Raw genomic sequence first — 13072 nt, 5'->3', positions numbered from 1 at the left:
ATATAAGCATTTACATACATCAGAATGCAAGCCTTCTATCGGCCCAACAAACAGCTCTCCAATGCGCCTGCAGTCTCTGGTCAAGGAACTGCTGCAGTGACTGACAGGACAGGATCCAGAGGAAGATCCAGACCCCCAGGCACTGTGGAAAACCACATGTTACACCCCCTCCTCCCCTTACATAAGCTAACTAGCTCCATCTTAAAGACAGTTGTATGCCACCACTCCTAAGGGAAGGATTCCGCAGGCTCTTCTGCCTCTGTTGCTTAGGAACCATCTTTTCTAATTTCCAGACTTGGTTTATTCTTGGACAGTTTGTACCCATTTGTTCTCATACCTTCAGCTCACGAAGCTCATTTTACCCACCTGTGTTATTTCACTCATTTTTCTAGCGAATAACCTCTTCATGCTTTGTTTTACAGGTTCAAAAAAGACAAGCTTTCAGGCACCCTTCTGACGATAATTCTCGATTCTCTCAGTCACTCTAAATTCTCATTTTTCTCCCCTCGATAATGGTTGAGAAGAATTTAGGTAATACTCTCCACTGCTCATGTTCCAAGGTCTCAATTCCCTCTGTGCAAAACCTGCATTGGAGGCATCTGATGGCATTGAAAGGAATGCATCAATGATTAATGAAGAAACAAGACTTGGAGCTGATCCTTGACAAACTCCACCACCAGCACACTTTCAATACGTCACCTTCTGGTCATCCAGCTCAATGCATACTTAACAAATCCTGACACCATTGTAAATGATTTTTCACATAAACATCACTCTAGTTTTCTAATGGAACCATATTGCACTGTGGGGAAATCAGAGAGCAGCCCTGCAGTATGTAAAGAGGGGCTGTAGGAAAGAAAGGAACAGACTCCTCAGCAGGTTTGTTGTGACAGGACAAGGGAAGCTGGTTTCAAACTAACAGAGGGGAGATTTAGATGGGCTATCCAGTTGTGGGTTTCTTTGGTTGGTTGGTTGGTTTTTAATGACAAGGGTAAAGAAGCACTGGAAGAGGTTGCCCAGAGAGGCGGTTGATGCCCCATCTTTAGAGACAGGGAAACCTTTCGTGCAGTTTTCACCCACACTTAAATTATTTTTAGCCTTCTTTCACTGTTTCCATGCTTCCTGACAAGATAGATCAGTCCTTCTCAATTTTCTGCATATTCCTCATGTTCTTATTCAATTTGCTATTAACCTCATTAGCTCTTGCATTTCCACTAAGAAAAAAAGTCACACTCATGTATAATAAAAAGTAAAATTTGATAAGAAAACAATTATTTTATTCACTTGCCAAAATCATCTGCACGTTTTGCTGCATCAGAAGTGCAGCGATGCCAAAAGTGGCTGAAAGTGCCTCATCTAACAGCCCTGAGAATTGCTGCAGAACTGGAATTGCAAGAACATTTGGATGCTAAATCAAGTTCTGGCCTTTGCACTATGTGTGTTCCCTGTAACTGCAGTTATTAACAACTTTCTGAGATGCTCAGAGACGGTTTGAGTTTTCGGGGGCTTATTTTCTTTTCTTTATAATTTTGTGGCTGTTGTTTGGTGGTTGGTTTAGTTGGGTCTTTATTTGTTTGCCCACTCCCCAAAGATGACTGCTGGTAACATGAAGGAAAACATGAATGCTATGAAGTCTCCCCAGAGCCACAACAAAAGAAAACAAGTTAAGAATACTTAATTTCCCTTTTACTTCTGATATTAATTCTAAATTTTAAAAAACCACCCTTCATTATCAATATTTGGTTTGAGAACACACTGCACTGCAGCTATCACTAAGCTCAGTTTAAATAAAAAGTGCAGCAGTAAGGTTCAAATTTAGGATTTCTATAGCAACAGGGAAGGGTGGAGGGAAGGGATTATGAGATTACACACTCAGTTCATCAGATCTTTGCTTGAATAGATTTAGTGTCTCCAAATGAAATAACTCTAAATTTATCTCATTCATTAACGTTTAACATATCAAAGACTACGTTAAACAAGTAGAAATTGTAGAACAAGAAGTCACAAATAAATTCATATTAAACAACCTTGTTTATTCCTCCTACTGTTAATATCTGATTATTAGGACACATCTTCAAACCAGTAACTGATGTATCAGAAGTCACAATACCCCAAATGATGCTCTGTGTAACAAAGAGGCCTTCTAGCAGTAATTAAAGGTCTGCAAAGAACAGGATGCATTAAAAACCTGCCTCATTCTTAATTAATTGCCTCCAATAACTACACTATTGTAAGTGAGCAATACCCTGGCGCTCTAAGGCATGGTGCTGTCATGAATTTCCAAATGTTAGTTCTGTAAGTCACCTATATATTTCAACAACATATGTGACCACAATAATGACTTAATGCCCTGTAAACCTGGGAATGCAGAAATAAGCTCTTTAAAAAGGTGACATTAGGATATCCTGGATTTGTGTTTATAAGGAACTAATTACTCTCTTCTCTTTATGCAATCTTTAGCATTCTTCATATTTTGGGGTGAGTAATCAATGCTTATATAAATAGTTAGTGATGGACACTATTCCAACATCAATAAAGAAGTACATTAATGACCAAAAGAAAGGATGAGAAAGAGACTAGTCTGTCGTTTTGGGAGACCAGCTATTTCAGTTCACTAGCCCACTCACGTTAGAAAGGAATCCAAACCACGTAGGAATGCAGCTACAAAGGTTTCTTTTTGATGCTTGTGGCACAGAGAGCTGCCTCCCCACTTCAGTGGCACGTATTGACCCATAAAGACTCTGCCCCAGGCAACTTTTCCACCAGCCAGAATGTTACATTAATAAGGCTGCCCTCATAATTTGCAAGACAGCCTAGAGTCCAGCTTTTCTGGCTGACATTCAGATTTTAACCAACCTCCCAACCTTCTGTTCACCACTTCTGGCTTTCATCGAGCAGCTGCCAAAATACCCTTTATTTTCCAGTTGCCAGGCAGGCCAGAGGACAATTTGAGAGACTATCTTCCTCTAATTTGTGCTGCTAGCAGTTCTCTGCTCCTGGCTCCTGTCCACGTTGTTGCAGCGTGGGGAAACTGGAAGCTACCGGAAGGAGTGCTGTCCCAAAAGTAACGAGTAAGTAGAGGTACAGGTACCTTACTGGGTCGCATTGCCCATCTCCATTAGAGATGGAGCAGCATCAGAGCATGTCCTAGATCAACAGTAAAGCCTATGGCAGATGTAGGAGTGGAAGCCTCAGTTGCCAAAATGGTTACTCAGTGCTATAATCACAAATCCTTTCCTTCCAGGAGAAAGGGAAGAAGCTCAGTGTAAGATGACCCACATAACTCAGCACTGGAAGGATTAGCACAGGTTCTCAAGGAGATGGAAAGCAGCGTGGGAAAAGCACAGCAGCAGCCACCCGGATACAGGCAGCAGCAGCAAAGAGACCGGGAGGGTCCTCTGCCAACAAGGCAAGTCCACCACCTCTTCTTGATGTATAAAAGATATAACTTACCCCTAGATTAAACATATATCTATATTAATCTGTCTCTTCACTCACACCATGTACTCTGCTAGATTTACAGAATGGCAATACACAGTTTAATAGAAGCTTTAAGGTTGGAAAAGACCTCTAAGGTAATCTAGTCCAACATCAAAAAAGCACCAGAACATTTTGCACTTGATCTCCCAAAGGACATTCACTTCCCTTGGGAAAGCTCTACAGAATTCACTGCTGCCAAAATAAACCAACCTTTCACCTACACTCACATACAAGGAAACAAAAAAGATTTATTTCACAGGTACAGTTGAGATCTAAACAAACATCTAAGACCATTATTCTTCACAAAACTGAATGCTTCAGTTATAACCAGAAGTATCACAAAATACCTCTGAAAACTCACCATCTCCTAAGTTCTACTTTAAGCTCAAGAAGGCGTGGAAAAACAACCACCTTGCTATACGTAGTAGTGGGCAAAAAAATTATATTAAAAAAATTACTCTGGAATCAAAACAGAATTTCATGCCTTATACTGAATCATATACAAACCATTTGGAAACTTGAAGTCACAATTAAAAAACGAAGCAATTCTTTCATTGTTTAGAATTTTACCCAAAAATGATCAAAATCTTCTGTAACCTAAAGAAAGATGACAGAAATGAAGAAACATGATTTCCTATCAGTTGAATTCTCCCACATCTCCCTTTTTATCCTCCCTTATCCCTAGTCCTCATGTTCTTCCAAATGACCTATGTCTGTCCTTGCTCCTCCATCCACCTAAGCACAGACCCAGTTTAAACCTTCTTGCATCCCTCTAGAGAGACCTGCACCCTCTGCTTCTCTCAAGTGCAGGCAGTGAAGGAAATAAACAGGAAGAACTAGAGATCCACGTGCAGGGATGGAGCCACGATCTCACCGTGATCACAGAAACATGGTGGGATGGCTCACTTGACTGGAACGCTGCCACGGATGGCTATGTCCTCTTTAGAAAGGACAGGCTGGCAAGGCAAGAAGTGGAGCTGCTCTTTATATGAGAGAGCAACTAGAATGTACTGAGCTCCACTTGGGGGAATGATGATCAAGTGAAGAGCTTGTGGATAAGAATCAAGGGCTGAGCTAACATAGGTGACACTGTTGTGGATGTGTACTACAGCCCACCTGATCACTAGGAAGGAGTGGATGAGGCCTTCTACAAACAGCTGGAAGGAGCCTCACAATCCCTTGCACACAGAGGACTTCAACCATCCTGCTATTTGCTGGCTAAGCAACACATCCAGGTACACAAAGTGTATGCAGCTGCTGCAATACGCTGATGATAACTTTCTGATGCAGGTGGTGGAGCTGCCGATGAGGAGGGGTGTGCTACCTGACCTTGCTTTTACTAACAAGGGCTGGCCAGATGACTGAGGGAAGCTCGGGATGCAGTGATCATGAGAAGGTGGAGTTCAAGAACTTGTGTGGAAGAAGCACAGCAATAGGTAGAACTGCTACCCTGGATTTCAGGAGAGCCAACTTTGACTACTTAGAGGTCTCCTATGGGCGAGAGTGTTAGAAGGTAAGGGGGCCCAGCACAGCAGGTTGGTGCTTAAGCACCACTTTTTCCAACCTTTTTTTTTTTTTTTTTTTTTTTTTTTTTGGAGGGCAACAAAGCTGGTGAGGGGTCTGGAACACAGGCCATATGAGGAGATGCTGAAGGAGCTGGGAATGTTCAGCCTGGAGAAGAGGAGGCTCAGGGGAGACCTCATTGCTCTCTATAACTTCCTGAAGGGAGGCTGTAGTGAGCTGGGGGTCGGCCTCTTCTCTCGTGTCATTAGTGATAGGACCAGAGGGAATGGTTTCAAGCTATGGCAGGGGAGATTCAGGCTGGACATTAGGAAGTATTACTTTTCAGAAAGGGTGGTCAGGCACTGGAATGGATTGCCAAGGGAGGTGGTGGAATCACCGAGCCTGGGGGTGTTCAAGGAAAGGCTGGATGTTGTGTTGAGGGGCATGGTTTAGTGGGAGCTATTGGGAATAGGTGAACGGTTGGACTGGATGATCTTTTAGGTCTTTTCCAACCTTGGTGATTCTATGATTCTATAAAGCTCAAGATTGGTGCACCCCTAAGAGTAAGAAACTGGGGCAAGGTGGCAAGAGGCCTGCGTGGATGAGCAAGGAACTCGTGGACAAGATGAAAGGAAAGAAGGTGGTCCATTAAATGTGGAAAAAGGGCCTGTCCACATGGGAAGAATATAAGAATGTATAAGAATATAAGGCCTGTAGGTATGCAGCCTTGCAAAGGATGTAAAAGATAACAAGCATGGTTTTTTTAAAGTATATCAACAGTAAAAGGAAGACTAGTGAAAACATGGGTCCCTACTAAATATGGTGGCCTTGGTAATGGAATGCTGAGAAGGCAGAGCTTCTGAATGCCTTGTTTGCTTCAGTCTTTAATGCTAAGACTAGCCTTCAAGAATCCCAGACTCTGGAGGTAAGAGAGTGTCCAGGAAAAAAAAGACTTTCCCTTGGTTGAGGTGGATCTGGTCAGAGAGCACATAGCCAAAATTAACACACGCAAATCCAATGGCTCCACTAGGATGCACCCATTTGTGCCAAGAAAACTGACAGAGGTGATTGCTGAACCACTATCATCTTTGAAAGGTCCTGGCTAATGGGAGAGGTGCCCGAGGATTGGAGGACAGCCAACATTTCTCCTGTTTTCAGAAAGGGCAAGAAGGAGGACCCTTGAAGCTATACGAAGCTCACCTTCATCCCTGGAAAGGTGATGCAACAACTTGTTCTGGATGCTATATTTAAGCAATCAGAAGAGAAAAAGGAGTAGTTAACACGGATCACCAAGGGCAAGGCATTCAACACCATCTTCCACGACATCCTTGTTATGAAACTTAAAAAATGAGGGACAGATCAGTGGACAGCAAGATGGATTGAGAACTGACTGAGCTCAGAGGGTTCTCATCAGTGCTGCAAAGTCGGAAGTGTGCCCTTTTTGAAGAAGGTCATTGGTATCCTGCAGTGTATTAAAGAGTGTGGGCAGCAGCTCAAGGGAGAAGATCCTCTCCCTCTACTCTGCCCTGGCAAGAACACATCTGGAGTGCTGTGTCCAGTACTGGGTTCCCCAGTGCAAAAAAGGTAGGGATGTCCTAGAAGGAGTCCAACAGAGAGCCACAAAGATGGTAAAGGGCATGGAGCATCAAGACAAGATGCTGGACAGCATGGACTAGTGGCTGGCAACCTGCCCATGGCAGGGGGGTTAAAACTAGGTGATCTTTGAGGTCCTTTTCAACTCAGGCCATTCTATGATTCTGATCTTCTGAATGAGGATAGACTGAGTACCTGGGTCTGTTCAGCCTAGGGAAAAGATGAGTGAGGGGGAATCTGATAAATGTTTATAAATATCTAAAGGGAGGTGGGAGGCAAACAGATGAAGCCAGGCTCTTCTTGGCAGTGCATAGCAATAGGACAAGGAGTAACAGCCTAAGACTTGAACACAGGAAGTTCTGTACTAACATGCAGAAGAACTTCTTTATTGCCCAGAGAGCTTGTGGAGTCTCCTTCTATGGAAATACTCCAGACCCAGCTGCATGTCTACCTGTGCAACCCATTGCAGGGTTTCCTGCTTTAGCAGGGGAGTTGGACTTGACCTCCTGAGGACCCTTCCAGCCCCTGTGGTTCTGTGATCTGTGGAGCACAATTGTGTGACTTAAGTCATCAGTAAGTGATCAGGCACCCAGTATTCCTGAAGTAACTGCTTCACTACTTAAAGCTGGCTGAACGCAGCTATGTGTTCAGAAGCTGCAGTGACAATGTGAGGAACTAAGGCCCCGTGCTTCAGAAATACTTGAAGCTGTGCTCATTCAAGATTAATAAGCAAAGCTGCACTAGACAAGATTTTCTGGAAGAAGAAAAAGCACAACTAAGTATGCTGCATCTCTCGGTTAATGCACGACATTAGCAATGCCCCACTTCCCTTAATTTTACATGGAATGGATGTTTTGCATGCGAACATACTCTACAGACTTTCAGCAGTACTTCATAGTGACAATTAAAGAAACTGTATCATCCATTAGCAGAGAACTAAAGTCACTGAGTACTCTGCACCTTTCACTTTCACAGTGACAATGCTGGGACAATAATTATATGCACAGTTCTAAGTAACCTTAAAAACACACAAACCAAAAAATCCAAACCAACCTACCAGAAAAGAACAGAAGAGCAGACAACCTTCATGTGCTCAGGGTTGCCCAAACACTTGCTTGTTCCATCTGGCAAAACTTCATTAACTAGAACAAAGCTGAAATTGTGTACCCGACCTTGTAAGATCTGAACCACAACCGAGATAAAAAGCACAGATAGCACCATAGAAATCTGACACATAGATAGAAAAAGAAAGCAAATCTAAAATAAACCAAGTTTCCACTGCAAGTCAAATTATATTTTCTCACCCCAAAGTTGTTTTAAAACACTTACTGCCTCCAATGAAAAAGATCTTAGCTAATTTGATTTTTCTCCTTATCTGTTGTGTTTGAATGGATAAGTACCACAATTCAACCTCTATTCTGATGAGAAAGTATCAAAGATGCCATAAAGAGCTACTGATTAACTACTCCTTTACCACTCATGTTTTCCATGGCTTCTTCTCAGTGATTCATGTAGGTACATGGAAGAAAAGCTCAAAACTCTAACATGTTTTATTCCTTTTTTTTTTTTTTTTTTTCATTTCGTGAGTCAAGATCAGAAAACAGCACATGCTATAAAAGATAGCAATTTAAAAAAGAAAGAAGACACGATGCATTTATCAATTACAAACTGAAAGCAATATTTGACCCATCTGAAGAGCATGGAAACTCCAAACCTGAGTTTTGAAGAGCTGCTCTTGATACTCCAGTTTTAAAAGTGACCTGAAATGTGCTCTTCTTCACATATTTTGATTTTTAATTAATCTGCAGGGAAGCCACTCAGCCGCCAGTGAAAGACTTTGAAGTCTCACTTACAAACGCAACTGGTCGGAGGTTGAGAGGCGGATCCACCACTGAACAGTAAGTGCACCCAGAGCAGGAAGAGATCATTTCTCAAAACACAACCCAGGAAGCAAGGCTGGGCAGGTGTTCAAGCACTTCTTGTCCTCTTGAGCCACACCTACAAGGACAACATCTTCAGTTTCTTAACGGTCAAAGAGCCAACCCACCAAAGCCTGCAAGCACACAGATGGCTGAGCCAGCCCAACTGGCAGCAGTTCCTCAAATCCAGCTCTGCTCCAAAATTCAGTTTGCCCTGAAATGATGAACAGATAAATTCTACGATTCCCCAAGTCGCAGTAATACCTGAACTGTACTCAGGACCTGGGCGGTCGGTCAGAACGCTAATCCAAAGCCCTTGTGACAAATGACATTACCTCAGCTCGTACCTGATTTGAGGAAACAGTAATTCTAGAAATGGTGCTTCCCACAATCTTTGCTCTTCCCTCTGCCCCCACAACTGTAACCACTAACTGCACTGAGACTGCTGGGCTGAAAAGACTGCAGTAAACAACATCCTCTGACTGATGCAAACATTGCTTTCTTTCCTCAATCTGACCAAAGGTTACCAGGATGAATTTCAATAAAAAGCAGAAATTTATTGAGATGATAATGGATGTCATCAAAGTCACCTTGAACATTCCATTACCTCTCCCAATAAAAGGGTAATTTTAAGGCCAAAATTATCATAAATGGAAATATCTGAACAATTTACACTTTTTAAGCATCACCATCCCTAATGAACAGAAGCTTTCCTCAACAAGTGCACTGCCATACGTGATTCACACTCCCAAACTTCCTTAAGCAACAGGTTTGTTCAGCTGCTATTCTCAACCCTATCGCAAAAAGAACGCTCTTGCAGAGAAATGTTACATAAAAGGCAAGACTAGGCATAGATGAAATGTGTGAAAACTCCAAAACTCATGTAATTGAAGGACAGCTATTTAAAAGAAGTTAGAAGTTAGTGCTCTCGAATCTGTTAACACAGTTCTATGAGGTATGGAAGACTTTCAGCCAGGTTCAGCAGATGTCAAATACCCTGCTCAGCAGAACCAGCAGCTTGTCTCCTCAATTGACTTTAAAATATGAAGCACCAATAACTCTAAGTGTCTAAAAGGCATTAACATCAGAAATTTAGCATTATTTTTAGTTTGCCACGCAGTGAGGACACATGAAACACGAGAACACCAAGGCGACACTTGTTTGATACGCTTCCTCATAAAGGCATAGATAAGTTTTCTTTTTATTCTTCCCCTTTAAGCAGGAGTCAGTCACTGGACAGATAGTAGGATTTACAAATGTCTCAATCTTCACCACTGTTAGTTCTTAAATTAATTACAAAAACTACAACTCCAGAAAGTAGGAGATACATGGCTTACTGCCTAACCTCTCCAGATACAGAAGGTACTTGTCACACAGAAGTTGGATGCTTACTAGCAACCAACTAGTGGTTCTCCTCATTTGAAGCCTCCCATTATAATATTTTACTTTATTTCTTTACAGAATTAGCCAATTGGAAACCCAGCTTTTTTCTTCCATGGTATTTCACAGAATGCTGGTAAAGGAGATTTGTTAAAAGCACTCCATGCTGGGAAGCCAGCCTTCAAAACCAGACTCAAATGGGGCAGAAGCAGCTTCATGCCATGTAAGCCTCTCAGTACTCCAATGGGTTTGGCCACATATTCTCACCAAATGACTTGATTCTGTACCTACAAAACATCATTCAACACCAGTGGTGAACCTCAAAGAGTGAGAACAGAGATGAGTCATTTTCTGCTGGAGACACTGAAGAAACCGTCACAGAAAAATACGGATTCACTCAATGACCTTCTTCACTACTGCATTAGCGAACCATACCCTAATGAACTCACTGGCAAACGTGCTGGCGAAAGTGCTTCTTTCAGATGAAGCATGATGTTCCGATTTCCCACATCACTTTTTATTCACCAACATTAAGTAGAAAACGCTCAGGCAGCACTACTGTTTTTGGCAAAAGAAGTATATCCCACATGAAGCCTCATATAGAAGACAGGAAGCCAGCAAAATTACAGAATACCTAAACATGCAAGCATCCTGATGCACAGATGTAAAAGCTTGCAGTTCCTGCAAACTCTGAGCAAACCACCAGATTTAAATTTTGAAGCAAACTCCATAAGACATTATGTTCACTTAAGCCTATTTTTATATGATCACATCAAATTGGCTTGCTGAATATAAAGCCACCTGCTGCAAAATGAGGAGCCAGTCCGTTGTTGTATAATAACAAATGGGGACAGAATACAACTCTAAAATTGAGAAACACAGCTCTTACATCAATCAATTTGACAAAAGAAATAGGAGCCTAAGTTTGTATTTCTTTATTTTTAAAATAAAATCTTTATTCTATCAGTAAGAATAATACTTGGGACAGCTAAGAACTACTGATTTCCATCAGCACGCTTGGTCATGTTACAAAGCCCAGAGATGTAAACAGTCCGTAAGCTCAAAAAGGGGAGATTTAGGTTGGATGAAAGGAAAAAGTCTTTTACATGAGGGCGCTGAGGCAGAGGCACACGTTTCCTAGTGATGTGATTGATGCCTCATCCCTGGAGACTTTCAAGGCCAGGCTGGATCAGGCCCTGGGGAACCCGATCTAGCTGCGGTGTCCCTGTTCACTGCAGGGCAGTTGGACGAAATGGCCCTCAGAGGTCCCTTCCAGCTCTAAGGAGTCTCTGATCCATGCTCAGAGATACCTGTAGCTTTCTGCAAAGCATACAGAAATATCTGGCAGTTGTTGCAGCATGAGGATTCGAGAACCCACCAGTAGAAGGTAGGAGTGTTCCACAGAGCTCCATATAGGTACGTGTCACCATAGAAAAACGGTCCCCTAAAACGCTTTTGGTACATAACACTCATGATCAGCAGCAACTTTCCAGAGAGCAGAAAGAAAAACAATATTGGCAGCACCTCGTGAAGATACCACCCAGTGCTCGTCTTAACACAACCGTAGGGATTTTTCCAGCCTGACCGGATCTCTCCCCCTTCCCTAATGGCTGGTTTCACCTAAAGACAACGCAGATTAACAACCAACCCTTAGAACGCCCCAAAGACTGCAGAGTATTTACGTGCGGAAAGACGTGCGACATCAAAAAGCAGACACACGGACAGGCACCGTTTTCCAGCAGAGTAAACAAAACAAGCGCCCGCCGCAGAACGGCCAGGTGAGGCAGAAGGACGGCGGGGGCGGCGCTGAGGGCATCGGAGCTGGAAGCAGCAGCAGCAGCAGCAGCAGCAACTCGGCAGCAACGCGGCGCCCAGCTGACAGAGCTGCCCGCAGCCGCCGCATCCCGCCCGGATCGCACCTTCCGCCGCCGCCCCGCAACGGGCTGCAGCAGCCGCGTTCCCACCCCCCCGCTCCGGCCGTCTGTTTTCGAGGCATCTCCACAACCCCCTCCCTTCCTCCTGAGGCCACGCGAGCCGCTACCGACGCCGCCCGCTTTTGCTTCTCCTGCCCCTCGCAGCCCCGCGCGCCTCCACCGCCGCCGCCGCTGCCGCCGGCCGCGCCCCCGCCCGCCGCGGACCGTTAACGGCTGCGCCCCTCCGCAGCGCGCGCACGCCCCTCGCCTTCCTCCTCCTCGCCCCCTCCGGCCCGCCCCAGCAGCGCTCACCCGTGGGCGGATGAGAAAAAACGGCGGGCACCGGCGCGACGAAAGGAGAAAGACGGGGCCGCAACGGGCAACCTCTCCGCCGAGCCCGTCGCCTCCGCCGCTGGCCCCAGCGCCGAGCTCCGCCCCCCCCCCCCCCCTTGGCCCCCGCCCGACAGGGTGCGGCTTCCCCGGGCCGCAGGCCAACAATCGCGCCGCCCATTGGAGGGCGCGAGCGCGGCGAGCAAGCGGCTCCGCCATTGGCTGGAGGCGGCCGCGGGGCGGGAGGCGCGTGAGGGGAGGCAGCTGCGGAGAGCTGAGTCCGCGGGCTTTCTGTGGGGCGAGCTCGCGGGGATGCGGGTGGAGTTCGTGTGGAGATGGCTCGCTGTGGAACGGAGCAGCGCACGGCGAGAGAGAAAGGCAGCAATCGAGTAACTGCCGAGGAGCGGTGCGATAGAAAGATGCTCCCAGACTTGCTATGCGCTTTCTGGCGATTAATCTTCGCTACTTAGAATTGAAACGCAGGCTCTAGAGACACACGAGAACTTGGTCTCAACCGCTGGAAACTGATTTGGTTGCAAAGTAGACGGGATAACTGTTGCAAATCCGATAGCAAGACAGTGCTGGCTGTAGGCATGCCTAATCCCATTTGCTGTTGTAATCACTAACAATTAGCAAACAGTGTCTGCATTTTGAATGTTTGTTTTTGGGCAGAACTGTTGCTGTAAACCCCACGCATTAAACAAAGTCGCTTCTATCTGGTACTGAACCCCGTTAGACCCAGCGGTGTGTTTACACGTGAGATCACCCTCTCCATCTGGTTCAGTCTAACGAAGAAGGCTGCAGGTGCTCCGCCAGGTTCAGCGCCTCTGCATCGCCTGCCCCGCGGCACGTGGGTGACGACGGCAGAATTCCCCTTCAGCTTGGCACCTGCTTCACCTCTTTAACACATAAAGCTCTTTTTCTTGTCTAGTGAAGTACATGGGATAACTCATC

The 13072-nt window shown here is 44.9% G+C and overlaps 1 protein-coding gene across 15 annotated transcripts in view; it reads right to left on the bottom strand.

The window, feature by feature from the left end:
* The window catches only part of ADD1 (adducin 1), a 57895-nt gene extending 45666 nt beyond the window's left edge, over nt 1-12229 (bottom strand). For all 15 annotated transcript variants that reach the window (XM_052683060.1, XM_052683062.1, XM_052683065.1 and 12 more), the window contains exon 1: nt 12101-12229. The gene's annotated coding sequence lies outside the window, so the exon portion shown is untranslated. The remainder of the gene's footprint in view (nt 1-12100) is intronic.
* Nucleotides 12230-13072: the final 843 nt, after the last annotated feature.

This window comes from Tympanuchus pallidicinctus, unplaced genomic scaffold, assembly GCF_026119805.1.
Source record: "Tympanuchus pallidicinctus isolate F22 unplaced genomic scaffold, pur_lepc_1.0 scaffold2, whole genome shotgun sequence".
In the NCBI taxonomy this organism is placed as follows: domain Eukaryota; kingdom Metazoa; phylum Chordata; class Aves; order Galliformes; family Phasianidae; genus Tympanuchus; species Tympanuchus pallidicinctus.
Note: the sequence above shows the minus strand (reverse complement) of the source record. Positions and strands in the feature narration are given on the sequence as shown.